Source organism: Rutidosis leptorrhynchoides, chromosome 11 (genome assembly GCF_046630445.1).
Source record: "Rutidosis leptorrhynchoides isolate AG116_Rl617_1_P2 chromosome 11, CSIRO_AGI_Rlap_v1, whole genome shotgun sequence".
NCBI classification, from domain to species: domain Eukaryota; kingdom Viridiplantae; phylum Streptophyta; class Magnoliopsida; order Asterales; family Asteraceae; genus Rutidosis; species Rutidosis leptorrhynchoides.
This window is the reverse complement of record NC_092343.1, coordinates 275,860,342-275,888,092: the sequence shown is the minus strand read 5'-3', so window position 1 is coordinate 275,888,092 and position 27,751 is coordinate 275,860,342.

The following is a 27,751-nucleotide window of genomic DNA, read 5'->3' as shown; positions in this document are numbered from 1 at the left end:
TGACACATCATCTAGTAGCTCAATATACCATACTAGCACCAAGAAACTCAAAAGGGATTTGAGTGATTCCTACTTATGGCATTGTCGCCTTGGTCACATAAACAAGAATTGAATGCATATACTTCAAAAGAATGGCCTTTTGAAATCAAATGAACTAGACTAGTTTGATGTATGTGAATCTTGTTTACAAGGCAAAATGACTAAAGCACCTTTCAAAGGGACCTACGAAAGGGCTAAGAACTTATTGGGATTAATACATTCGGATGTATGTGGACCCTTTAAGCCCATAACTAGGAATGGTGAAAGATACTTCGTTACTTTCATTGATGACTTCAGTCGTTTCGGATATGTCTACTTGTTAAGACATAAGGACGAAACTTTTGAAGCATTCAAAGAGTATCAAAACGAAGTACAAAATCAACTCAATAAGACAATCAAGGTACTCCGTACCGATAGAGGAGGTGAATACCTAAGCGATGCCTTCCAAGATCATCTTAGAAGTTGTGGGATTATCTCGCAACTTACTCCACCCGGGACACCATAGCTTAATGGTGTATCCGAAAGGAGGAACCGGACCCTAATGGATATGGTTCGATCAATGATGGCTAGAAGATCGTTACCTCTGTCATTTTGGGGTTATTGTCTATGCTCCGCGGCTCGTATTTTAAATATGGCCCCAACCAAGAAAGTGGAACGAACTCCTCATGAGATGTGGTTTGGAAAACCTCCATCTCTATCATACTTAAAGGTATGGGGATGTGAAGCTTATCCTAAGCGTTACGTCACTAATAAGTTGAATGCTCGATCCACGAAGTGTATCTTCATAGGATATCCCAAGGATGATATGGGATATTATTTCTATGATCCATCCGAGCAAAATGTATTTGTTGCTCGAAAGGCTGAATTCCTTGAAACTAAGTTCCTAATGGAAGGAAATAGTGAAAGGAAGATAGATCTTGAAGAGGTTCAAGATCAAGTAGATGATACACAATTGGTTGACACTAGCACTCAACATGAAAATGTTGAGAGTGATCAAATGGATGATCAAAATACACAAGACGTTCGCAGATCTGGTAGGATTAGTAATCCTCCTGAGAGATATGGGTTTCTCATGGATGGTTGCTATGTGGTTGATTTGGATGAACCAACAAACTACCAAGATGCTTTATCAAGGATTGATAAGGATAAATGGCAGAAAGCCATGAACGCTGAGATGCAATCCATGTATGACAACCAAGTTTGGGAACTTGTTGAACAACCTACTGGCTCAAGGCTAGTTGATTGTAAATGGCTTTTCAAGATGAAAACCGACATACATGGAAACTTGGATACATATAAAGCTAGACTTGTAGCAAAAGGTTTCACTCAAACTCAAGGGGTTGACTATGATGAAACTTTTTCGCCTGTGGCAATGCTAAAGTCTATTAGGATATTACTTGCCATTGCTGCTCATTATGATTATGAAATATGGCAAATGGATGTCAAGACCGCTTTCTTAAACGGACATCTTGAGGAAGATGTCTACATGGTTTAGGCTGAAGGTTTTGTTGATCCGAAATATCCTAAGAAGGTATGCAAGTTAAAGAAGTCAATCTACGGATTGAAACAAGCATCTAGAATGTGGAATCATCGTTTTAATGAGGAGGCCAAGAAATTTGGCTTCATTAAAAATGGTGATGAAGCTTGTGTATACAAGAAAGCTAGTGGGAGCACTATCATGTTCCTTGTATTATATGTGGATGATATATTACTATTTGGAAATGATGTTCCGGCAATGCAAGGAGTTAAAACTTGGTTAAATAAATGCTTCTCCATTAAGGATCTTGGAGAAGCACAATACGTTTTGGGGATTGGGATCTACAGGGATAGATCCAAGAAGCTGATAGGTTTGAATCAAAGTGCATACATTGAAAAGATCTTGAAAAGGTTCAAGATGGAGAACTCTAAGAAAGGTTTGGTACCTATTCAAAAGGGAACACTTCTCAGTTCATCTCAGTGCCCCACCACGAAAGATGAACAGGAGAGAATGAAGAAAGTCCCATATGCGTCTGCTATTGGGTCAATCATGTATGCAATGATATGCACTAGACCGGATGTGTCTTGCGCTCTTAGCCTGACAAGTAGATACCAGAATAACCCAGGAAACAGTCATTGGATTGCTGTCAAAAGTATATTGAAATACCTTAGGAGGACTAAGGATATGTTTCTTATATACGGGTCTGGTGAGGAGGAACTCGCTGTAAAAGGTTACGTAGATGCAAGTTTCCAAACTGATCGAGATGATTCTCGATCACAATCCGGTTATGTCTTCACGTTAAATGGAGGTGCGGTCTCTTGGAAGAGTTCAAAACAGGATGTTGTTGCTTTATCCACTACAGAGTTGGAGTACATCGCCGCATCATTGGCAGCTCAGGAAGCTGCATGGATGAAGAAATTCATCGACGACTTAGGAGTAGTCCCTTCCATTCAGGACCCTCTTGAGATCTTTTGTGATAACGAGGGTGCGATTGCTCAAATCAAAGAACCTCGTGCTCACCAAAAGACCCGTCACATTGAGCGAAGATTCAACTACATAAGGGATGAAGTTGAAAAGGGAAAGATATGTATTCGCAAAGTTCACACAGATCTTAACATAGCGGATCCACTCACGAAGCTCTTACATGGATCAAAACATGCAGGACATGTTTGTGCTTTAGGGGTTCGATATTCTAGTGATTGGTCATGATCTGTTTTAAGTATTGTAACGGAACGAAATTGTTCAAGCTCATTAATATAATTATGGCATTAATTTATTTTGAGTTATGTTCCTATTTTGCATATTTTATCCATGAATAAGTAATTATTCTAAATTCCGTAGTCGATCACATTTGTGGGAACAAGTGTGAGGTTTAGACTATTATGAACTTGGATTGGTATAAATTCACGGGATGAATATGGGGCAAGGTTGCAACCAAGGTTCATAGATATTTGTGGGATACAAATATTGGAAGACCCGCCCTCAAGATTTACTAAATAGAGCCTTTGTGGTTGATCGCATGTAATCTTGAGTAAAGGTGAATATCATTGTATCCTCTGACCTGAGATACATATTGGGTTCGGATATTTACCAAGTATTGTGCCTTGATTCTTTCCTTCACTATTCTGAAATATGGTAGTTCATAAGGAAGAGCTTAGGTATAATGCAAGGTATATATTTAGGACGTGTGTAGTCAAGATGGAATTTGTCCCTCTTATTCATTGAGAGTCAGATGTCTAAGGCCTGATAAAGTTAAATCTAGAAGAGAGTGATCACTCTGTGTCTCTTGGATTTAACATGACATCTAGGACAAAAGGATGTGATGAAAGATTCACCTATTCATATTCGAGATGGGAACTCGAAAGGGATGATGTTATTGAATGGCACAAAGTCATAACATATTGGGAGTGATGGACGGTTGTTAGGTGGTATCCATCACTTGCATTAATTTCTTATGTTTCTCGTGCAAGTGGGAGATTGAAGGTATTTCGTATGCCCGAGAGACATATTAAATCAATGTGGCTAATATGTTATGATCCAAGTCGGGTCATACCCAATAACAAACTTACCGACACCTTAAACGTATTTAATATTGACGATTGGCTCGTTAAATAAATACGCGACACTTGAACTTTAGAAAATCGGTTTTCTAAAATATAATCACTTGAGATAAATTATTTGGATAATTTATATACATTATGAATTTAATTATTTATAGGTTTAAATAATTATATTGTGTTATATTTTGTAAATGGTTTATAAAATATGCAAGTAACTTACAAAATATTTGGCATTTTGTAACAAGCTTTTATAAAACAAAAATACAAGTTTTATAAAATAAAACTAAACCCACCCCACATGGTGGACGGTTTTGGGGAGTCTCCAAGGTCCTCCCATGCTTGTTTCCTTGTTACTTGTGTTGGCACAAGTTCATATATGCATGGGTCATTCAAATACCAAAGTATTCTTTGACTAAAGCCTAGAAAACAAGTGAAAAACGCTCTCTTCTTCTTGATACAGCATTCTGGCCGAATTTTTTAGGTAAAAAGGAGTGTGCTTGAGTTTGTTTGAAAGCTTATCTTCAAGTGTTAACAAATCCTAACTATAGTATTAGGTGTTGGGCAAAGTTTGGGGTATTATCTCTTGAGGTTTCATGCTTTTGAAGCTTGCATTCTCATCATCTTTCTAGTTGCTGCTGTCCAGTTTTTCAAGTGCAAATAAAAGAGTATTGAGCTTGGTTAATTAGTTAGTTAAGTGTCTAAATTTTAACTAACTTAAAGGGTGGTGTTGGTGTATCAAAGGATTGGGTTTTACACACTTGTTCATCATCTTCATCATCACTTATTAACCTCCTAACTTGGAGAAGGTAAATAGCTCTTTTACTTTGTAAGCATATTTTCTAGACTTGATATGGTTTTGGAATCCATGTTTAAAAGGTTAAACTTCATATTAATTAGTTTATAAATATGCTTCCGCTTAATCTTGAAATCGGGTTTTGACATATATGTTCATGAAACTTGTTTATATGATGAATTCCAACAAACACTACATGTATATACAATTTAACTGAGTCGTTAAGTCATCGTTAGTCGTTACATGTAAGTGTTGTTTTGAAACCTTTAGGTTAACGATCTTGTTAAATGTTGTTAACCCAATGTTTATAATATCAAATGATATTTTAAATTATTATATTATCATGATATTATCATGTATGAATATCTCTTAATATGATATATATACATTAAATGTCTTTACAACGATAATCGTTACATATATGTCTCGTTTAAAAATCATTAAGTTAGTAGTCTTGTTTTTACATATGTAGTTCATTGTTAATATACTTAATGATATGTTTACTTATCATAGTATCATGTTAACTATATATATATCCATATATATGTCATCATATAGTTTTTACAAGTTTTATCGTTCGTGAATCACCGGTCAACTTGGGTGGTCAATTGTCTATATGAAACATATTTCAATTAATCAAGTCTTAACAAGTTTGATTGCTAAACATGTTGGAAACATTTAATCATGTAAATATCAATCTCAATTAATATATATAAACATGGAAAAGTTCGGGTCACTACACTTACCATCTCCAACATCATCACATAATGATCATCATTCTGCTTCACTCTCATCATGTTAACCCCAACAGAAATATAAACAAAAGTAAAAGAAAAATAATAATAAATCAATCGTATTACATATTACCATGTTATCATCATTTTTTTGTCATCGTATCTTTATGCATCATGTATCAATGTAATAGTATCTTCATCATCATATCGTTAACGTTAGTCACCATCATAACCACGATCACGTCCATAACCACTAAAGTTGTGATTTTATGTTGAAAGATCAGGCTCTACTACACCAAAACGTTCATCTGAGACCCTTGCATAACCTTGTTGAATATCATTATCCAAGTTTTTTGTTGTATGATGATTGTGGTGATTGATTGTTGTGATGAGAGTGGTGGCGTTTAATGATGGGTTGCGAACAGAAACTGATCGATAGCAGCTGCAGTTTACAGGAAAGAGAGGGGAGAGAGATGTTGGCTAAATGAGTTACATGGTGGATTGAAGGCGGCAACGATGGTGGTGGTTTGAAGATAATAATGGGGTGTCGGTTGTAGGTGATTTGTTTTGTGCAGGTTGTTCTTGATGATGGTTTCACGATCATAGGCAGAAACGAAAGGTAGTATACACAATATGATCGGTGGTAGTTTGAAGGGAGATAGGTGAAGGTGGTGTCGATCATGAAGAAGGAAGGAAAGAAAAAGACATAAGCAAGTGGTAGTACTAATGCTTATCTATCTGTAAGTTTTATGTAACATATATATAATAATGTAATACTAATAATAATTAATAATAATAATATAACAGTAATTCTAATTATAAGATGATCAATCATCGAGTGAACTAACGGTATAGCAGCCATCGATTTTGTTCTCTTCTACCGACAGTTTTTCATGGACTGTGTATCGTGCGAAATCAGTGGCGGATAAAAGTGTTCAGAAAAATCCCATATTTTTAAATTAACTATATTTATTTATTTTGGTCATTATGGTATAAAATTTGTTCATAAATTATTAAATAAGAATTAACTCACTGTCCACTTCCGATCCTGGGTAAAATATAAAAAGTGCTGAAATTAAATAACTATATCTTAAATACATTTTAGTAAACATAAAATTTATAGAACTCATTTTCATATCACCGTTTATTTTAAAATCACATAAGTTTGTTTTAAACTTGATTAATAACTATCAAAATGACAACCAAATGCTACGAGCGTTTAATAAATAAATTCTAATATATATATATATATATATATATATATATATATATATATATATATATATATATATATATATATATATTCATTCAATATACTTTTCATATAAATATAGATTTATAGTAAAATCGTATATTATTTTTTTTACACAAATGAATTAAATCACATAAGTTTCTCTTTCATATATATATATATATATATATATATATATATATATATATATATATATATATATATATATATATATATATATATATATATATATATATATATATAATAATAATAAGAATTAACTCACTGTCCACTCCCGACCCTGGGTAAAATATAAAAAGTGCTGAAATTAAATAACTAGATCTTAAATACATTTTAGTAAACGTAAAATTTATAGAACTCATTTTCATATCACCGTTTATTTTAAAATCACATAAGTTTGTTTTAAACTTGATTAATAACTATCAAAATGACAACCAAATGCTACGAGCGTTTAATAAATAAATTCTAAATCATATATATATATATATATATATATATATATATATATATATATATATATATATATATATATAAATATATTCAATATACTTTTCATATAAATATAGATTTATAGTAAAATCGTATATTATTTTTTTTACACAAATGAATTAAATCACATAAGTTTCTCTTTCATATATATATATATATATATATATATATATATATATATATATATATATATATATATATATATATATATATATATATATATATATATATATATATATATATATATATATATATATATATATATATATATATATATATATATTTACAGATAGTGGTTCGTGAATCGTCGGGAATAGTCCAAGGGAAATTGAATATATAAACCTATTCCAAAATTTTCGACACTCAACATTACGGACTATGCTTATCGTGTCGGAATTATATAAAGATTAAGTTTAAATTTAATCGAAAATTTCCGGGTCGTCACAGTACCTACCCGGTAAAGAAATTTCGTCCCCGAAATTTGACCGAGGTCGTCATGGCTATCAATAAGAGTGTTTTCATGACACATATGAGTTGATGAATAGAGTTTTATCATCATTGAGTGATATGGATAAAATAATTCAATTACATGAAGAGTATAAGTGAAGTTATCGCAAAATAGTGAAATGAGGAAATAAAGATTTGTCTTAACTATTGACGTAGTCACTGTTGAATTCTGGAATTCAAGGGATTTAGAAAAAATCTTCGTAATAAGATTCAATTTTTCGATAATTAAAGAAATTAAAATTTTCTTTGCTTAAATGCAATAATATGTCTCGATTATTTGGTCTGACTTTTTAAATTACCAGAAGTTACGAGAATAGATAAAACTATCAGGAAGATACGTTCTTTATATGTTTGGAGATTAGATAGAATGTAAGAGTCGTGTAACATGGCACATGATGACGTTATAATCTGTGAATCATCATGTTCCATTAGAAACTCAGCATGACTTACTGTAATATAATCACGTTGATCAAGTGTTATTATATTATACTAATTCATGCTTCAGTTCCCAACACTACTTCAAAAACATTCATATTTTAAATTTGAATTTTTCAGAATTTAGAAACTAAAACAGTTTCCTTTCTGATGTAACACTAATAGCGCGAAGAGATAAATGATTTCAGATAAGAATAGTTATGAAAATATCTTCAGAAATATCGAGGATATTTATAATGAAAGATACGATGATATCTTAGAATTTCTAATATCGAAGGATGTTAATGAAGATTTGTCCGTAAAGATTTAGAAGTAAGGTATTCGTTAATGACTTTAGTAGATACTGAATCATTTGGATTCTTTGAAGGCAGGTTTATTCTTTGTGATTTATCCACAGCCTCCTTCATAGTTTGCTCAACCCGTTTTTCCAGTTCAAACTTTTCTGAGTTTTGCCAAGATACTATTCTTTATCATCAAACTTTCGACAGTTACGGTTGTCTATAGTTTCTGCTGCTTCATTCAGCTTTTTCAACATTCAGAGTATTGATTCGTAGACTGGATGCTTTTCAGAATTTCATAATGAAAGATCATAATTCTAAGAGATAAATGTTATATGTATTAATGTTGCGAAATTCAAAATACTGATTGCTGATTTCTGGTAATTGGTATGACAATTCTCGTTACAAGGTGCAGACGAGTATATGATAAAACTTCAATAGATAAATATAGCGATCTTTCGGAGAGATTTAGGCCAAGGAGCAACGAGGTTGCTAGTATGCCTGCTGGTAATATGGTGGAATATAAAAGGTTCCCCGGTAACAATAAAAGAGCACGCATATATATCAAGGTTATAATAAGGTTGTTTTGAACGAAAAGTCGAAGTTGACCGGCTGGAGCTGTGACAAAATTGGCTATCTCGAACAGGAGTTGCAAAGTTATTTTCGGTAACAATAACGCTAAAGGAATTAGCACAGCTACGTGTTAAACGTTTACTCAGTTTCTGAGTGTTTTTAGGTGCATAACTATATGCATCAATCTTTTCTTTCGTAGATGAAGTGCAGTTGGTTCATCCTCTCAATTGAGGTGTTTTCAAGAATCATGAAAGGTTTGAACGCAGATTGTAATCGTTAAGATACAAATGAGGTTTAAGATGAAATCAAGTGGCAAACTTGAAGAAATTGTAGTGACCCGTCCTAATCCATCTGGACGAATACATTACATTTGGTTACATTGCGAGGTACTTGACCTCTATATGATACATTTTACAAACATTGCATTCGTTTTTAAAAGACAAACTTTCATTACATCAAAAGTTGACGGCATGCATACCATTTCATAACATATCCAACTGTAACGACCCAACCCGTTAACCAACCAAAACTGCGAAATAAAAAAAAATTTGAAGCAGGCCTGCCCAGGCTGGGTGCGCGGCGCGCACCCCTACCTGTGCGCAGCGCGCACAGGGCCTGGCAGCCCGCTGTCCAAAATGTTCCGTTTTCGTAAAAAGATCTAACACTTCCCATCATTTTTTGGCGAAATGCTTTTCACATCATATTAGTATAAGTAAAACAAGCACGAATCAATGATAAAACGAGTTTTACATTGCGGGGCCCACATATGCCCAAAATGCCATTAAGTACGAAATACGAGTTTCGACCACAAAAAAGTTTAATTGCCAAACGTCACTAGAGCATGGTGTTTGGGGTTAAACTACCCAAATCTTGGTCGAACTTCCAAAAAGCTAAAACCCCCGAGGCGCCACTAGTCCAAGCGAATACCTTTTCCTTTAACCAAGCCGGATCCTAAAAAGGTAAACAATGAGAGGGTAAGCTAACGCTTAGTGAATGCAATAATTATACATATACATATATAATACACCTACTTGCAAGCACTTACACAATTACCTCATACACGCTAGCAATTTACATAGCATACCATCGCAAGTATAACTCTAAACCCTTCAAGATCACAAGCTAGCACCACAATAGCATATATATAACCCGAATGATATAATATACTACAATACAATGCATAGTTAAGGTTAACCAACACACAAGGGAATGGTACTTCGAATTTCCCATCGGTGTTCATAACAACCGTTAGTGTACAACGAAATATATCACTAACCCCGAGGTGACACGGACAAAGAAATATCCGTTAAAGCAATCGTTAGTGTACAACGAAATATATCACTAACTCTTGGGCAATTTGGACAACGAAATATCCATCGTTAGTGTACAACGAAATATATCACTAACTCTTGGTGGTATAAACAACATATACCCCGGCCCCTTCCCCGCCCTATAAATAGATACATTATATACACATATGTATAATCATTCCACTCACCTTGTCGACTTGGCGAGATTTCCAATAACACTTGTAACTTCAAAGCGAGTCACCTAACACAATTAATTCTCAATTAATTCACATAATAAGTTGGACTTTCCACCAACTAGACCCACTAGTGTATTTATAACCCATTTGCACTATAAACACTCATTAGAGGTCAATACTCCCAACTAATCACTAAAAGCTAGCGATTAAGGTTCTAAGACTTCCATCAACACATAAATAGGGTGTTTTCATACATAATTCAACCCACTAGGTCAAACCTACCCATTTGACCCATTTCAAGTCCACCATGAACCCTAGAACCAATTTTTATTAACAACACAAGTAAGCTAGTGAATAACTAACCATTATAGACTCAATAACACCAATTATTACCTTGAAACCCTAGGTTAGTCATCCTTGAGTCCTAATGACTCAATCTTACCCAAAAACCCCAAAATCACCATTAATGGGTTTTGTGTTCATCACTAACCCAAGTTCTAACCTTTAAACAAATTAAATCAAGGAAATCAAAATTAGAACTTACCAACACAACCAAATTGTAGCTAGCGAGGAGATGAACAACTTTATAACCCGAGCTAAGACCCGTAGCTCCTTCTTCCTTTACTTGAGCTTTCTCTCTCTAAATTTTGGGTTTCTCTTACTAGAATTAAAGTAGGATGAAAATGGTTGTTTGAAAGTGGAGTTATGACTCACCCAAACCACTGATCTGTGACCTTAACTCATCCCCAAGTGAAATTACCTCAATACCCTTCTAAAATATCCGATTAAAAGAAAAAGAACCTGGCTACAGTAGTGGTGCGCGGCGCGCTCCTTTAAGGGTGCGCGGCTCGCACTATGGTCTGAACAGATTCTGATCACAGTTTAATTACACACAGTTCCCCTCGCTTTATGTACACTATATACACTTCTGTACGATAATAACTAGGGTGTTACAACTCTCCCCCACTTGAATCGGAGCGCGTCCTCGCGATCCAAGCTGCATGACAAGCAGGAAGATAAACCAACACAAATTCTTCGGGTTCCCATGTAAATTCGGAACCTTTACTATGACGCCATTGGACCTTGAAGGTCCTCACCTCTTTGTTACGCAACATTTTCACTTTCTCATCAAGTATAGCTATCGGCTCCTCAACATACTCTAACTTGTTGTTTAATTTGATCTCATCTAATGGCATCCATGATGAATCATCCGTAAGACACTTACGAAGATGGGAAATATGAAATGTATTATGGATCCCCGCAAGCTCTTTGGGAAATTCCAAATGATACGCAACTTCACCAACACGAGCTAAAACCTTAAATGGCCCAATAAACCGAGGAGCTAACTTTCCCCGTTTTCGAAACCGAATAATACCCTTCCATGGCGAAACCTTAAGCATCACCATATCGCCTTCTTCAAATTCGATCGGTCGCCTACGTTTATCGACGTAAGTCTTTTTTCTATCTTGCGCCGCCTTTAAACGAGCCTGAATCATATCGATTTTGCTATTTGTCTCCAATACCAAGTCGGTGCTCCCGACTTCCCTTTGACCCACTTCGCCCCAACAAATCAGGGTTCGACACCTCCTACCGTATAACATCTCATATGGTGGCATTCTAATACTAGAGTGAAAACTATTATTGTACGAGAATTCCACCAATGGTAAATGTTCGTCCCAACTACCGCCAAAATCAATAATACACGCACGTAACATATCCTCCAATGTTTGATTCGTATGTTCGGTTTGACCATCCGTTTGAGGATGATACGCCGTACTCATATTCACCCTCGTACCCATATCTTCATGAAACTTCTTCCAAAATCGAGAAGTAAAACGCGTGTCCCGATCCGAAACAATAGACGCGGGAACGCCGTGTCTCAATATCACCTCCTTAATGAACACCTTCGCGAGTGCCTCCGACGATATTGCTTCTTTAATAGGAAGAAACAACGCACTCTTTGTAGTGACCCGAACTTTTCCATGTTTATATATATTAATTGAGATTGATATTTACATGATTAAATGTTTCCAACATGTTAAGCAATCAAACTTGTTAAGACTTGATTAATTGAAATATGTTTCATATAGACAATTGACCACCCAAGTTGACCGGTGATTCACGAACGTTAAAACTTGTAAAAACTATATGATGACATATATATGGATATATATATAGTTAACATGATACTATGATAAGTAAACATATCATTAAGTATATTAACAATGAACTACATATGTAAAAACAAGACTACTAACTTAATGATTTTTAAACGAGACATATATGTAACGATTATCGTTGTAAAGACATTTAATGTATATATATCATATTAAGAGATATTCATACATGATAATATAATAATTTAAAATCTCATTTGATATTATAAACATTGGGTTAACAACATTTAACAAGATCGTTAACCTAAAGGTTTAAAAACAACACTTACATGTAACGACTAACGATGACTTAACGACTCAGTTAAAATGTATATACATGTAGTGTTTTAATATGTATTTATACACTTTTGAAAGACTTCAATACACTTATCAAAATACTTCTACTTAACAAAAATGCTTACAATTACATCCTCGTTCAGTTTCATCAACAATTCTACTCGTATGCACCCGTATTCGTACTCGTACAATACACAGCTTTTAGATGTATGTACTATTGGTATATACACTCCAATGATCAGCTCTTAGCAGCCCATGTGAGTCACCTAACACATGTGGGAACCATCATTTGGCAACTAGCATGAAATATCTCATAAAATTACAAAAATATGAGTAATCATTCATGACTTATTTACATGAAAACAAAATTACATATCCTTTATATCTAATCCATACACCAACGACCAAAAACACCTACAAACACTTTCATTCTTCAATTTTCTTCATCTAATTGATCTCTCTCAAGTTCTATCTTCAAGTTCTAAGTGTTCTTCATAAATTCCAAAAGTTCTAGTTTCATAAAATCAAGAATACTTTCAAGTTTGCTAGCTCACTTCCAATCTTGTAAGGTGATCATCCAACCTCAAGAAATCTTTGTTTCTTACAGTAGGTTATCATTCTAATACAAGGTAATAATCATATTCAAACTTTGGTTCAATTTCTATAACTATAACAATCTTATTTCAAGTGATGATCTTACTTGAACTTGTTTTCGTGTCATGATTCTGCTTCAAGAACTTCGAGCCATCCAAGGATCCATTGAAGCTAGATCCATTTTTCTCTTTTCCAGTAGGTTTATCCAAGGAACTTAAGGTAGTAATGATGTTAATAACATCATTCGATTCATACATATAAAGCTATCTTATTCGAAGGTTTAAACTTGTAATCACTAGAACATAGTTTAGTTAATTCTAAACTTGTTCGCAAACAAAAGTTAATCCTTCTAACTTGACTTTTAAAATCAACTAAACACATGTTCTATATCTATATGATATGCTAACTTAATGATTTAAAACCTGGAAACACGAAAAACACCGTAAAACCGGATTTACGCCGTCGTAGTAACACCGCCGGCTGTTTTGGGTTAGTTAATTAAAAACTATGATAAACTTTGATTTTAAAGTTGTTATTCTGAGAAAATGATTTTTATTATGAACATGAAACTATATCCAAAAAATTATGATTAAACTCAAAGTGGAAGTATGTTTTCTAAAATGGTCATCTAGACGTCGTTCTTTCGACTGAAATGACTACCTTTACAAAAACGACTTGTAACTTATTTTTCCGACTATAAACCTATACTTTTCTGTTTAGATTCATAAAATAGAGTTCAATATGAAACCATAGCAATTTGATTCACTCAAAACGGATTTAAAATGAAGAAGTTATGGGTAAAACAAGATTGGATAATTTTTCTCATTTTAGCTACGTGAAAATTGGTAACAAATCTATTCCAACCATAACTTAATCAACTTGTATTGTATATTATGTAATCTTGAGATACCATAGACACGTATACAATGTTTCGACCTATCATGTCGACACATCTATATATATTTCGGAACAACCATAGACACTCTATATGTGAATGTTGGAGTTAGCTATACAGGGTTGAGGTTGATTCCAAAATATATATAGTTTGAGTTGTGATCAATACTGAGATACGTATACACTGGGTCGTGGATTGATTCAAGATAATATTTATCGATTTATTTCTGTACATCTAACTGTGGACAACTAGTTGTAGGTTACTAACGAGGACAGCTGACTTAATAAACTTAAAACATCAAAATATATTAAAAGTATTGTAAATATATTTTGAACATACTTTGATATATATGTATATATTGTTATAGGTTCGTGAATCAACCAGTGGCCAAGTCTTACTTCCCGACGAAGTAAAAATCTGTGAAAGTGAGTTATAGTCCCACTTTTAAAATCTAATATTTTTGGGATGAGAATACATGCAGGTTTTATAAATGATTTACAAAATAGACACAAGTACGTGAAACTACATTCTATGGTTGAATTATCGAAATCGAATATGCCCCATTTTATTAAGTCTGGTAATCTAAGAATTAGGGAACAGACACCCTAATTGACGCGAATCCTAAAGATAGATCTATTGGGCCTAACAAACCCCATCCAAAGTACCGGATGCTTTAGTACTTCGAAATTTATATCATATCCGAAGGGTGTCCCGGAATGATGGGGATATTCTTATATATATGCATCTTGTTAATGTCGGTTACCAGGTGTTCACCATATGAATGATTTTTATCTCTATGTATGGGATGTGTATTGAAATATGAAATCTTGTGGTCTATTGTTACGATTTGATACATATAGGTTAAACCTATAACTCACCAACATTTTTGTTAACGTTTTAAGCATGTTTATTCTCAGGTGATTATTAAGAGCTTCCGCTGTCGCATACTTAAATAAGGACGAGATTTGGAGTCCATGCTTGTATGATATTGTGTAAAAACTGCATTCAAGAAACTTATTTTGTTGTAACATATTTGTATTGTAAACCATTATGTAATGGTCGTGTGTAAACAGGATATTTTAGATTATCATTATTTGATAATCTACGTAAAGCTTTTTAAACCTTTATTGATGAAATAAAGGTTATGGTTTGTTTTAAAATGAATGCAGTCTTTGAAAAACGTCTCATATAGAGGTCAAAACCTCGCAACGAAATCAATTAATATGGAACGTTTTTTAATCAATAAGAACGGGACATTTCAGTTGGTATCCGAGCGTTGGTCTTAGAGAACCAGAATTTTTCATTAGTGTGTCTTATCGAGTTTGTTAGGATGCATTAGTGAGTCTGGACTTCGACCGTGTTTACTTGAAAAATGATTGCTTAACAAATTTTGTTGGAAACTATATATTTTTAACATGTGAATATTATGTGATATATTAATCTCTTAACGCGTTTGATATTATGTGATAGATGTCTACCTCTAGAACAAGTCCCATTGACTCACCTAATAATAATGAAGAGTCAAATGTAAATTGGAATGATTCGTGGACTGATTCACAAGTTCCCGAAGAGGAACCGGAAGAAGAGTCGGAACCGGAAGAAGAATCGGAACCGGAAGAAGAATCGGAACCGGATGAAGAAATAGAACCGGTGGGGGAAATAATAAAACGGTTAAGTAAAAGAAAATCCTCAACCAACCGACCAAGGTTAATTATGGTCAATGGTGTTTCCTCCAAGGAAGCAAAATATTGGGAGGATTACCAATTCTCCGATGAATCGGATTCCGACGAGAATTCCGATGATGTTATAGAAATTACCCCAACTGAATTTAAAAAGGCAAAAGAAAATAATAAGGGAAAGGGCATAAAAATAGAAAAATCTAATTCCAACCCCGATGAACTTTATATGTATCGTCAACCCCCGAAGTCCTTAAGTTGTAACAATGACCCGGGAACCTCTAAACCACCAGGTTTTTCTAAACCAATGTGGATAACGACGGCTCGTATTAGGGGAAAATCATATATCCCTAGAAACTTGGCAAAACGAACCAAAACCGAAGAAGAAGAAGAAACAAGCGAGTCGGAATAAGATAGTTGTATTCGTGTGGTGTAATATATGTAATATAGTGTTCTTATGCTTTAGGATATATGTAAAAATTGCTTGTATTAATAAGTATTTTTTTTATGAATCTAACTCTTGTCTATTTTACAGTTTAAAAACACAAAATGGATAGACAACCCAATATTGTCTAGAGTCGGCCAGAATTCCTCGGCACAACTATTTAAGGCGAGATCAGTTTGTAAGACATTCGAAGAACGTTCCAAGAATGTCTTGGTTTATAAGAGACTTTCGTTTGAAAGATGGGGGATATCACATTGGGAAACCCATAAGTTACGATGTGTTTACTTTGACGCATATATTGCGGGGAACCCAAATGCTATTTTACGCAACGGGTTAAGAAATTATTTTGACTCAATATATCCGAATATTGGACTTCGTGATTTAGAAAAAGCGGCTAACATGCAACATAAAGAAGCATGTTATGCTTACGGATTAGTAATGTTCGCTTCTCACCAAAGTGAGAACAAGAACATCGGGCTACAACTATTAAACAAAACATTTCCACAAGTGACGGAGTCGGTAATTGGGGTAAGAAATGAGGTTTTTAGATTATTACGGGACTGTTGGACATTACGTAACCCTCGTCCCTTTGATGACGTTACAACACGCTGTCTTATCAACGGCCATAGCGGTTATGTTGCACAAGACCAAGGATGGGAAGTAGTCCTAGTAAAACCAGAATGCATGACTTGTTTCTGGACGTATGAATTACGTGTCTTTATTGCCTTTGCTGAACGACTTGTGTACTAGCTAGAATTATCTTCACAACTATCTTGTATCAAAGTTATTGTGTGCTATATTTCATACTTTATGTAAAATAAGCGGTATTGTAAGTTTGTAAAATATTGTATAAAAGTTTGAACGCGAAATATTATTATAATCAGTTTTTCATATAGAATTGTAGTAGTTGAATTGTATATTAGCTACTAAGTATGAACTTAACGGGTAGGTACTACCCGAATTTAAACTTATAAAACGCTAATATGAAGAAAAAGCTTTTATAAATGAGTTCATATTATGCTACGAAATACTATTAACTACTCTTAATATTCTGTATGATTAACTTGTTCCATTTAACTATTTTGAAGAAAATGGCACCGACTACTCGACACACCGTGAATATGAATGAAGAGGAATTCCGTACTTTTCTAGCTTCAAACATAGCCGCAGTACAGGCTGCGCTACATACCAACAATAACCTTGGATCTAGCAGTACAGGAAATCGTGTAGGATGCACCTACAAAGAATTCACTGCCTGTAAACCTTTGGAATTTGATGGAACCGAAGGACCGATCGGATTGAAACGGTGGACCGAGAAGGTCGAATCGGTGTTTGCCATAAGTAAGTGTACTGAAGAGGACAAAGTAAAGTACGCTACGCATACCTTCACAGGTTCTGCGTTAACATGGTGGAATACCTATCTAGAGCAAGTGGGACAAGACGATGCGTACGCACTACCGTGGTCAGCATTCAAGCACTTGATGAACGAGAAGTACCGTCCCAGAACCGAGGTCAATAAGCTCAAGACAGAACTTAGAGGGTTACGAACCCAAGGATTTGATATTACCACGTACGAAAGACGATTCACAGAATTGTGCCTATTGTGTCCGGGAGCATTCGAAGATGAGGAAGAGAAGATCGACGCGTTTGTGAAAGGATTACCGGAAAGAATCCAAGAAGATATAAGTTCACACGAGCCCGCCTCCATACAACAGGCATGTAGAATGGCTCACAAACTAGTGAACCAGATTGAAGAAAGAATTAAAGAACAGACTGCTGAAGAGGCTAATGTGAAGCAAGTCAAAAGAAAGTGGGAGGAAAACGGTGATAAGAATCACCAATACAACAACAACAGCAATTATAACAATAATCGCAACAACTATCCTAACAATCGCAACATCAATCGCAACTACAATAAACGGCCCAACAACAACAACAACAACAACAGCAACTACAACAATCATCACAACAATAATAATAACCGCAACAACAACAACAATCAGAAGCCGCTATGCCAAAGGTGTGAAAAGTATCACTCGGGGTTCTGCACCAAATTTTGCAACAAGTGTAAAAGAAATGGTCATAGCGCGGTGAAGTGTGATGTCTACGGACCAGGGGTTAATAGAACGAAAGGAACAAATGGTGTCGGAACGAGTAATGGCGGAGCAAGTAGTGTCGGAGCAAGTTATGCCAATGTAGTTTGTTATAAATGTGGAAAACCGGGCCACATTATTAGAAATTGCCCGAACCAGGAGAACACGAATGGACAAGGCCGTGGAAGAGTTTTCAATATTAATGCGGCAGAGGCACAGGAAGACCCGGAGCTTATTACGGGTACGTTTCTTATTGACAATAAATCTGCTTACGTTTTATTTGATTCAGGTGCGGATAGAAGCTATATGAGTAGAGATTTTTGTGCTAAATTAAGTTGTCCATTGACGCCTTTGGATAGTAAATTTTTACTCGAATTAGCAAATGGTAAATTAATTTCAGCAGATAATATATGTCGGAATCGAGAAATTAAACTGGTTAGCGAAACATTTAAGATTGATTTGATACCAGTAGAGTTAGGGAGTTTTGATGTGATAATCGGTATGGACTGGTTGAAAGAAGTGAAAGCAGAGATCGTTTGTTACAAAAATGCAATTCGTATTATACGAGAACAAGGAAAACCCTTAATGGTGTACGGAGAAAAGGGCAACACGAAGCTACATCTTATTAGTAATTTGAAGGCACAAAAACTAATAAGAAAAGGTTGCTATGCTGTTCTAGCACACATCGAGAAAGTACAAACTGAAGAAAAGAGCATGAATGATGTTCCCATTGCAAAAGAATTTCCCAATGTATTTCCGAAAGAATTACCGGGATTACCCCCACATCGATCCGTTAAATTTCAAATAGATCTTGTACCAGGAGCTGCACCAATAGCTCGTGCTCCTTACAGACTCGCACCCAGTGAGATGAAAGAACTGCAAAGCCAATTACAAGAACTTTTAGAGCGTGGTTTCATTCGACCAAGCACATCACCGCGGGGAGCTCCTGTTTTGTTTGTCAAGAAGAAAGATGGTACATTCAGGTTGGGTATCGACTACCGAGAGTTGAACAAACTTACCATCAAGAACCGCTACCCACTACCGAGAATCGACGACTTATTTGATCAACTACAAGGCTCGTCTGTTTATTCAAAGATTGACTTACGTTCCGGGTATCATCAAATGAGGGTGAAAGAAGATGATATTCCAAAGACTGCTTTCAGAACACGTTACGGTCATTACGAGTTTATGGTCATGCCGTTTGGTTTAACTAATGCACCAGCTGTGTTCATGGACCTTATGAACCGAGTGTGTGGACCATACCTTGACAAGTTTGTCATTGTTTTCATTGATGACATACTTATTTACTCAAAGAATGACCAAGAACACGGTGAACATTTGAGAAAGGTGTTAGAAGTATTGAGGAAGGAAGAATTGTACGCTAAGTTTTCAAAGTGTGCATTTTGGTTGGAAGAAGTTCAATTCCTCGGTCACATAGTGAACAAAGAAGGTATTAAGGTGGATCTGGCAAAGATAGAAACTGTTGAAAAGTGGGAAACCCCGAAAACTCCGAAACACATACGCCAATTTTTAGGACTAGCTGGTTACTACAGAAGGTTCATCCAAGACTTTTCCAGAATAGCAAAACCCTTGACCGCATTAACGCATAAAGGGAAGAAATTTGAATGGAATGATGAACAAGAGAAAGCGTTTCAGTTATTGAAGAAAAAGCTAACTACGGCACCTATATTGTCATTGCCTGAAGGGAATGATGATTTTGTGATTTATTGTGACGCATCAAAGCAAGGTCTCGATTGTGTATTAATGCAACGAACGAAGGTGATTGCTTATGCGTCTAGACAATTGAAGATTCACGAACAAAATTATACAACGCATGATTTGGAATTAGGCGCGGTTGTTTTTGCATTAAAGACTTGGAGGCACTACTTATATGGGGTCAAAAGTATTATATATACCGACCACAAAAGTCTTCAACACATATTTAATCAGAAACAACTGAATATGAGGCAGCGTAGGTGGATTGAATTATTGAATGATTACGACTTTGAGATTCGTTACCACCCGGGGAAGGCAAATGTGGTAGCCGATGCCTTGAGCAGGAAGGACAGAGAACCCATTCGAGTAAAATCTATGAATATAATGATTCATAATAACCTTACTACTCAAATAAAGGAGGCGCAACAAGGAGTTTTAAAAGAGGGAAATTTAAAGGATGAAATACCCAAAGGATCGGAGAAGCATCTTAATATTCGGGAAGACGGAACCCGGTATAGGGCTGAAAGGATTTGGATACCAAAATTTGGAGATATGAGAGAAATGGTACTTAGAGAAGCTCATAAAACCAGATACTCAATACATCCTGGAACGGGGAAGATGTACAAGGATCTCAAGAAACATTTTTGGTGGCCGGGTATGAAAGCCGATGTTGCTAAATATGTAGGAGAATGTTTGACGTGTTCTAAGGTCAAAGCTGAGCATCAAAAACCATCAGGTCTACTTCAACAACCCGAAATCCCGGAATGGAAATGGGAAAACATTACCATGGATTTCATCACTAAATTGCCAAGGACTGCAAGTGGTTTTGATACTATTTGGGTAATAGTTGATCGTCTCACCAAATCAGCACACTTCTTGCCAATAAGAGAAGATGACAAGATGGAGAAGTTAGCACGACTGTATTTGAAGGAAGTCGTCTCCAGACATGGAATACCAATCTCTATTATCTCTGATAGGGATGGCAGATTTATTTCAAGATTCTGGCAGACATTACAGCAAGCATTAGGAACTCGTCTAGACATGAGTACTGCCTATCATCCACAAACTGATGGGCAGAGCGAAAGGACGATACAATCGCTTGAAGACATGCTACGAGCATGTGTTATTGATTTCGGAAACAGTTGGGATCGACATCTACCGTTAGCAGAATTTTCCTACAACAACAGCTACCATTCAAGCATTGAGATGGCGCCGTTTGAAGCACTTTATGGTAGAAAGTGCAGGTCTCCGATTTGTTGGAGTGAAGTGGGGGATAGATAGATTACGGGTCCGGAGATTATACAAGAAACTACCGAGAAGATCATCCAAATTCAACAACGGTTGAAAACCGCCCAAAGTCGACAAAAGAGCTACGCTGACATTAAAAGAAAAGATATAGAATTTGAAATTGGAGAGATGGTCATGCTTAAAGTTGCACCTTGGAAAGGCGTTGTTCGATTTGGTAAACGAGGGAAATTAAATCCAAGGTATATTGGACCATTCAAGATTATTGATCGTGTCGGACCAGTAGCTTACCGACTTGAGTTACCTCAACAACTCGCGGCTGTACATAACACTTTCCACGTCTCGAATTTGAAGAAATGTTTTGCTAAAGAAGATCTCACTATTCCGTTAGATGAAATCCAAATCAACGAAAAACTCCAATTCATCGAAGAACCCGTCGAAATAATGGATCGTGAGGTTAAAAGACTTAAGCAAAACAAGATACCAATTGTTAAGGTTCGATGGAATGCTCGTAGAGGACCCGAGTTCACCTGGGAGCGTGAAGATCAGATGAAGAAGAAATACCCGCATCTATTTCCATAAGATTCGTCAACACCTTCAAAATCTTAAAATTTCGGGACGAAATTTATTTAACGGGTAGGTACTGTAGTGACCCGAACTTTTCCATGTTTATATATATTAATTGAGATTGATATTTACATGATTAAATGTTTCCAACATGTTAAGCAATCAAACTTGTTAAGACTTGATTAATTGAAATATGTTTCATATAGACAATTGACCACCCAAGTTGACCGGTGATTCACGAACGTTAAAACTTGTAAAAACTATATGATGACATATATATGGATATATATATAGTTAACATGATACTATGATAAGTAAACATATCATTAGGTATATTAACAATGAACTACATATGTAAAAACAAGACTACTAACTTAATGATTTTTAAACGAGACATATATGTAACGATTATCGTTGTAAAGACATTTAATGTATATATATCATATTAAGAGATATTCATACATGATAATATAATAATTTAAAATCTTATTTGATATTATAAACATTGGGTTAACAACATTTAACAAGATCGTTAACCTAAAGGTTTAAAAACAACACTTACATGTAACGACTAACGATGACTTAACGACTCAGTTAAAATGTATATACATGTAGTGTTTTAATATGTATTTATACACTTTTGAAAGACTTCAATACACTTATCAAAATACTTCTACTTAACAAAAATGCTTACAATTACATCCTCGTTCAGTTTCATCAACAATTCTACTCGTATGCACCCGTATTCGTACTCGTACAATACACATCTTTTAGATGTATGTACTATTGGTATATACACTCCAATGATCAGCTCTTAGCAGCCCATGTGAGCCACCTAACACATGTGGGAACCATCATTTGGCAACTAGCATGAAATATCTCATAAAATTACAAAAATATGAGTAATCATTCATGACTTATTTACATGAAAACAAAATTACATATCCTTTATATCTAATCCATACACCAACGACCAAAAACACCTACAAACACTTTCATTCTTCAATTTTCTTCATCTAATTGATCTCTTTCAAGTTCTATCTTCAAGTTCTAAGTGTTCTTCATAAATTCCAAAAGTTCTAGTTTCATAAAATCAAGAATAATTTCAAGTTTGCTAGCTCACTTCCAATCTTGTAAGGTGATCATCCAACCTCAAGAAATCTTTGTTTCTTACAGTAGGTTATCATTCTAATACAAGGTAATAATCATATTCAAACTTTGGTTCAATTTCTATAACTATAACAATCTTATTTCAAGTGATGATCTTACTTGAACTTGTTTTCGTGTCATGATTCTGCTTCAAGAACTTCGAGCCATCCAAGGATCCATTGAAGCTAGATCCATTTTTCTCTTTTCCAGTAGGTTTATCCAAGGAACTTAAGGTAGTAATGATGTTCATAACATCATTCTATTCATACATATAAAGCTATCTTATTCGAAGGTTTAAACTTGTAATCACTAGAACATAGTTTAGTTAATTCTAAACTTGTTCGCAAACAAAAGTTAATCCTTCTAACTTGACTTTTAAAATCAACTAAACACATGTTCTATATCTATATGATATGCTAACTTAATGATTTAAAACCTGGAAACACGAAAAACACCGTAAAACCGGATTTACGCCGTCGTAGTAACACCGCGGGCTGTTTTGGGTTAGTTAATTAAAAACTATGATAAACTTTGATTTTAAAGTTGTTATTCTGAGAAAATGATTTTTATTATGAACATGAAACTATATCCAAAAAATTATGATTAAACTCAAAGTGGAAGTATGTTTTCTAAAATGGTCATCTAGACGTCGTTCTTTCGACTGAAATGACTACCTTTACAAAAACGACTTGTAACTTATTTTTCCATCTATAAACCTATACTTTTCTGTTTAGATTCATAAAATAGAGTTCAATATGAAACCATAGCAATTTGATTCACTCAAAACGGATTTAAAATGAAGAAGTTATGGGTAAAACAAGATTGGATAATTTTTCTCATTTTAGCTACGTGAAAATTGGTAACAAATCTATTCCAACCATAACTTAATCAACTTGTATTGTATATTATGTAATCTTGAGATACCATAGACACGTATACAATGTTTCGACCTATCATGTCGACACATCTATATATATTTCGGAACAACCATAGACACTCTATATGTGAATGTTGGAGTTAGCTATACAGGGTTGAGGTTGATTCCAAAATATATATAGTTTGAGTTGTGATCAATACTGAGATACGTATACACTGGGTCGTGGATTGATTCAAGATAATATTTATCGATTTATTTCTGTACATCTAACTGTGGACAACTAGTTGTAGGTTACTAACGAGGACAGCTGACTTAATAAACTTAAAACATCAAAATATATTAAAAGTGTTGTAAATATATTTTGAACATACTTTGATATATATGTATATATTGTTATAGGTTCGTGAATCAACCAGTGGCCAAGTCTTACTTCCCGACGAAGTAAAAATCTGTGAAAGTGAGTTATAGTCCCACTTTTAAAATCTAATATTTTTGGGATGAGAATACATGCAGGTTTTATAAATGATTTACAAAATAGACACAAGTACGTGAAACTACATTCTATGGTTGAATTATCGAAATCGAATATGCCCCTTTTTATTAAGTCTGGTAATCTAAGAATTAGGGAACAGACACCCTAATTGACGCGAATCCTAAAGATAGATCTATTGGGCCTAACAAACCCCATCCAAAGTACCGGATGCTTTAGTACTTCGAAATTTATATCATATCCGAAGGGTGTCCCGGAATGATGGGGATATTCTTATATATATGCATCTTGTTAATGTCGGTTACCAGGTGTTCACCATATGAATGATTTTTATCTCTATGTATGGGATGTGTATTGAAATATGAAATCTTGTGGTCTATTGTTACGATTTGATACATATAGGTTAAACCTATAACTCACCAACATTTTTGTTGACGTTTTAAGCATGTTTATTCTCAGGTGATTATTAAGAGCTTCCGCTGTCGCATACTTAAATAAGGACGAGATTTGGAGTCCATGCTTGTATGATATTGTGTAAAAACTGCATTCAAGAAACTTATTTTGTTGTAACATATTTGTATTGTAAACCATTATGTAATGGTCGTGTGTAAACAGGATATTTTAGATTATCATTATTTGATAATCTACGTAAAGCTTTTTAAACCTTTATTGATGAAATAAAGGTTATGGTTTGTTTTAAAATGAATGCAGTCTTTGAAAAACGTCTCATATAGAGGTCAAAACCTCGCAACGAAATCAATTAATATGGAACGTTTTTTAATCAATAAGAACGGGACATTTCACTCTTCGTCAATCTATCGACAATCACCCAAATAGTGTAAAATTGGGTTCTTGCCGTTTTCGGCAACTTGGTAATAAAATCCATGGTAATATGCTCCCACTTCCACATTGGAATTTCTAGCGGTTGCAACTTACCATACGGCTTTTGGTGTTCGTCTTTAACTTGCAAACACGTGACGCATTGCTCAACATACTTAACAACGTCGCATTTCATGCCCGACCACCAATAATCTTTCTTCAAATCGAGGTACATGATGTTAAAGCTAAGGGGTATAAAATACTATTAAATTTTACAAGGAAATACTATTAAATACGATACAATTTTACACAAGATATTTATTTATTTAGAGAATGGATATACTTAAACCTTGCTACAACACTTATAGGCAGTGTACCTAATCGTACAGTAGTGTAGTTTTTAGTAAGTCCGGTTCGTTCCACAGGGAAAATCTTTAAACAAAGCTTAACGCTATATTAGTTTACTTTTATAAAAATACAAATATATATATAAGTAATATTATTATTATAAAGGGGGGTTTTTACCGTTTAATGACCGGTTTGTCGATTTTAATTCTTCAGTCGCAGTTAAAACCAAATGTAAAATATTAAATAAAAGACTTAATTTAAAGCATAAAGTAAATAACGATAATGAAATTACGAATAATAAAAGTGCGATAAAATAAACTTGAGATAATTAAAAAGTACGATAATTAAAAGTGCAATTAAATACAATAACAATAAATAAAAATGCGATAATTAGAAGTGCAATTAAATATAAAATAAAGGAAATTAAATATGAAATAAAAGAATTATGCTTATTTAAACTTCCGTAATCATGATGTTTGACGTGTTGATTTTAGTTTTATGCCCATGGGTTAATTGTCCTTTGTCCTGGATTATTTAATATGTCCGTCTGGTTTTTGTCCATAACAGTCCATCAGTCATAAATATAAAGTGCGAGTGTCCTCGTCAAATTATCCTTATACCCGAAGTTTAAATATTTTAACTAATTGGGGACTTAAACTGTAACAAGGTTTTAATACTTTGTTTAATAATTACACCAGGATGTCGACTGAGTGTAACCTAAGGTTTTAATACTTTGTTAACAATTATGCCAAGTGTCCTTGTACATAATTTCACCCCTGTTTTAATAATTCTAGTGGCTATTAATCCATTCCCGTGTCCGGTTAAATGAACGATTATTCATACATATAAATATCCCGCCCATCGTGTCCGATTGAGTGTATATGGTTATTTATAGGGACGTCCAATTGTAAATCTTTATATTAACATTAACAAACTATCATTTAGTTAAACAAATACAAAGCCCATTAATAGCCCATAGTCTAATTTCCACAAGTGTCGTTCTTTTGTCCAAACCCCAATTATGGTACAAAGCCCAATTACCCAATTTTAGTAATTAGCCCAACATCATGATTACTTCGGATTAAATAAGCATAATAATAACTTAGCTACGAGACATTTAATTAAAAAGGTTGAACATAACTTACAATGATTAAAAATAGCGTAGCGTTACACGGACAGAATTTCGACTTACACCCTTACAACATTCGCTAACACACCCTTATTATTAGAAATTAAAATTAAAATTAAAATTAAAATATATATATATATATACTTTACGTATGATGAAGAGAAGAAAAGATGTGTTTATTTTGGCCAAAACGCGTTGAATTTATAGGACCTGGGCTGGATTTCAGAGCCATGCGATCGCATGGCTTTTGTGCCTCCAGGCCATGCGATCGCATGGCCAGCTGGGAGAAGTCACATATCTTTGTTTTCTTTCTTGCCGACGTTTATAAATAATAATATAATATATAAATAATTATAAGAATTATTTAAATATTATATTTTATTTATGTGCATAGTTAACTTGTAATTTTTAGTCCGTTGCGTCGAGCATTGAGAGTTGGCTCTGGTCCCGGTTCCGGATTTTCGAACGTCCTTGCGTACAATTTAATATCTTGTACTTTGCGTTTTGAATCTTGTACTCTTGTAATTTTGAGATGTTTCTTATTAATAATTGGAACCTCATTGATTGTATTTTGTACTTTTGAGCTTTTTGGTCGTTTGCGTCTTCAATTCGTCGAATCTGTCTTTTGTCTTCACCTTTTATTATTTAAACAAATATCACTTGTAAATAGAACAGTTGCAACTAAAAGCTTGTCTTTCTTGAGGAATAATGCTATGAAATATATGTTCGTTTTTAGCATTATCAAATATTCCCACACTTGAGCGTTTCTTGTCCTCAAGCAATATAGTCTTGAAATACAAGAATCACTTCTTTATTCTTCACACTTTGTACATCAGTGATTTCTTTACGGCGGTATAAACAATGGTAGTAACGATGTGGTTTACAGTCCCACATGACTATAAAATTTAGATCCATTAAGGAAATTGGATCGTTATGAAAACATTTGATCTTTTGAAAATTAAATCTAGTTTTTACCCTAGATAAGTTTTTCGGAATAACCCTTCATCGGTGTTTGTAAAATATTTTTGTGGGCTTGGTGGGTTTCAGATTTGAAAATTTTAGATCAAAACTTGTGGTTTTGTGTCACCCACTTGCTAACCTTGTATTAGGAAAGAAACACGTCCAGTATACT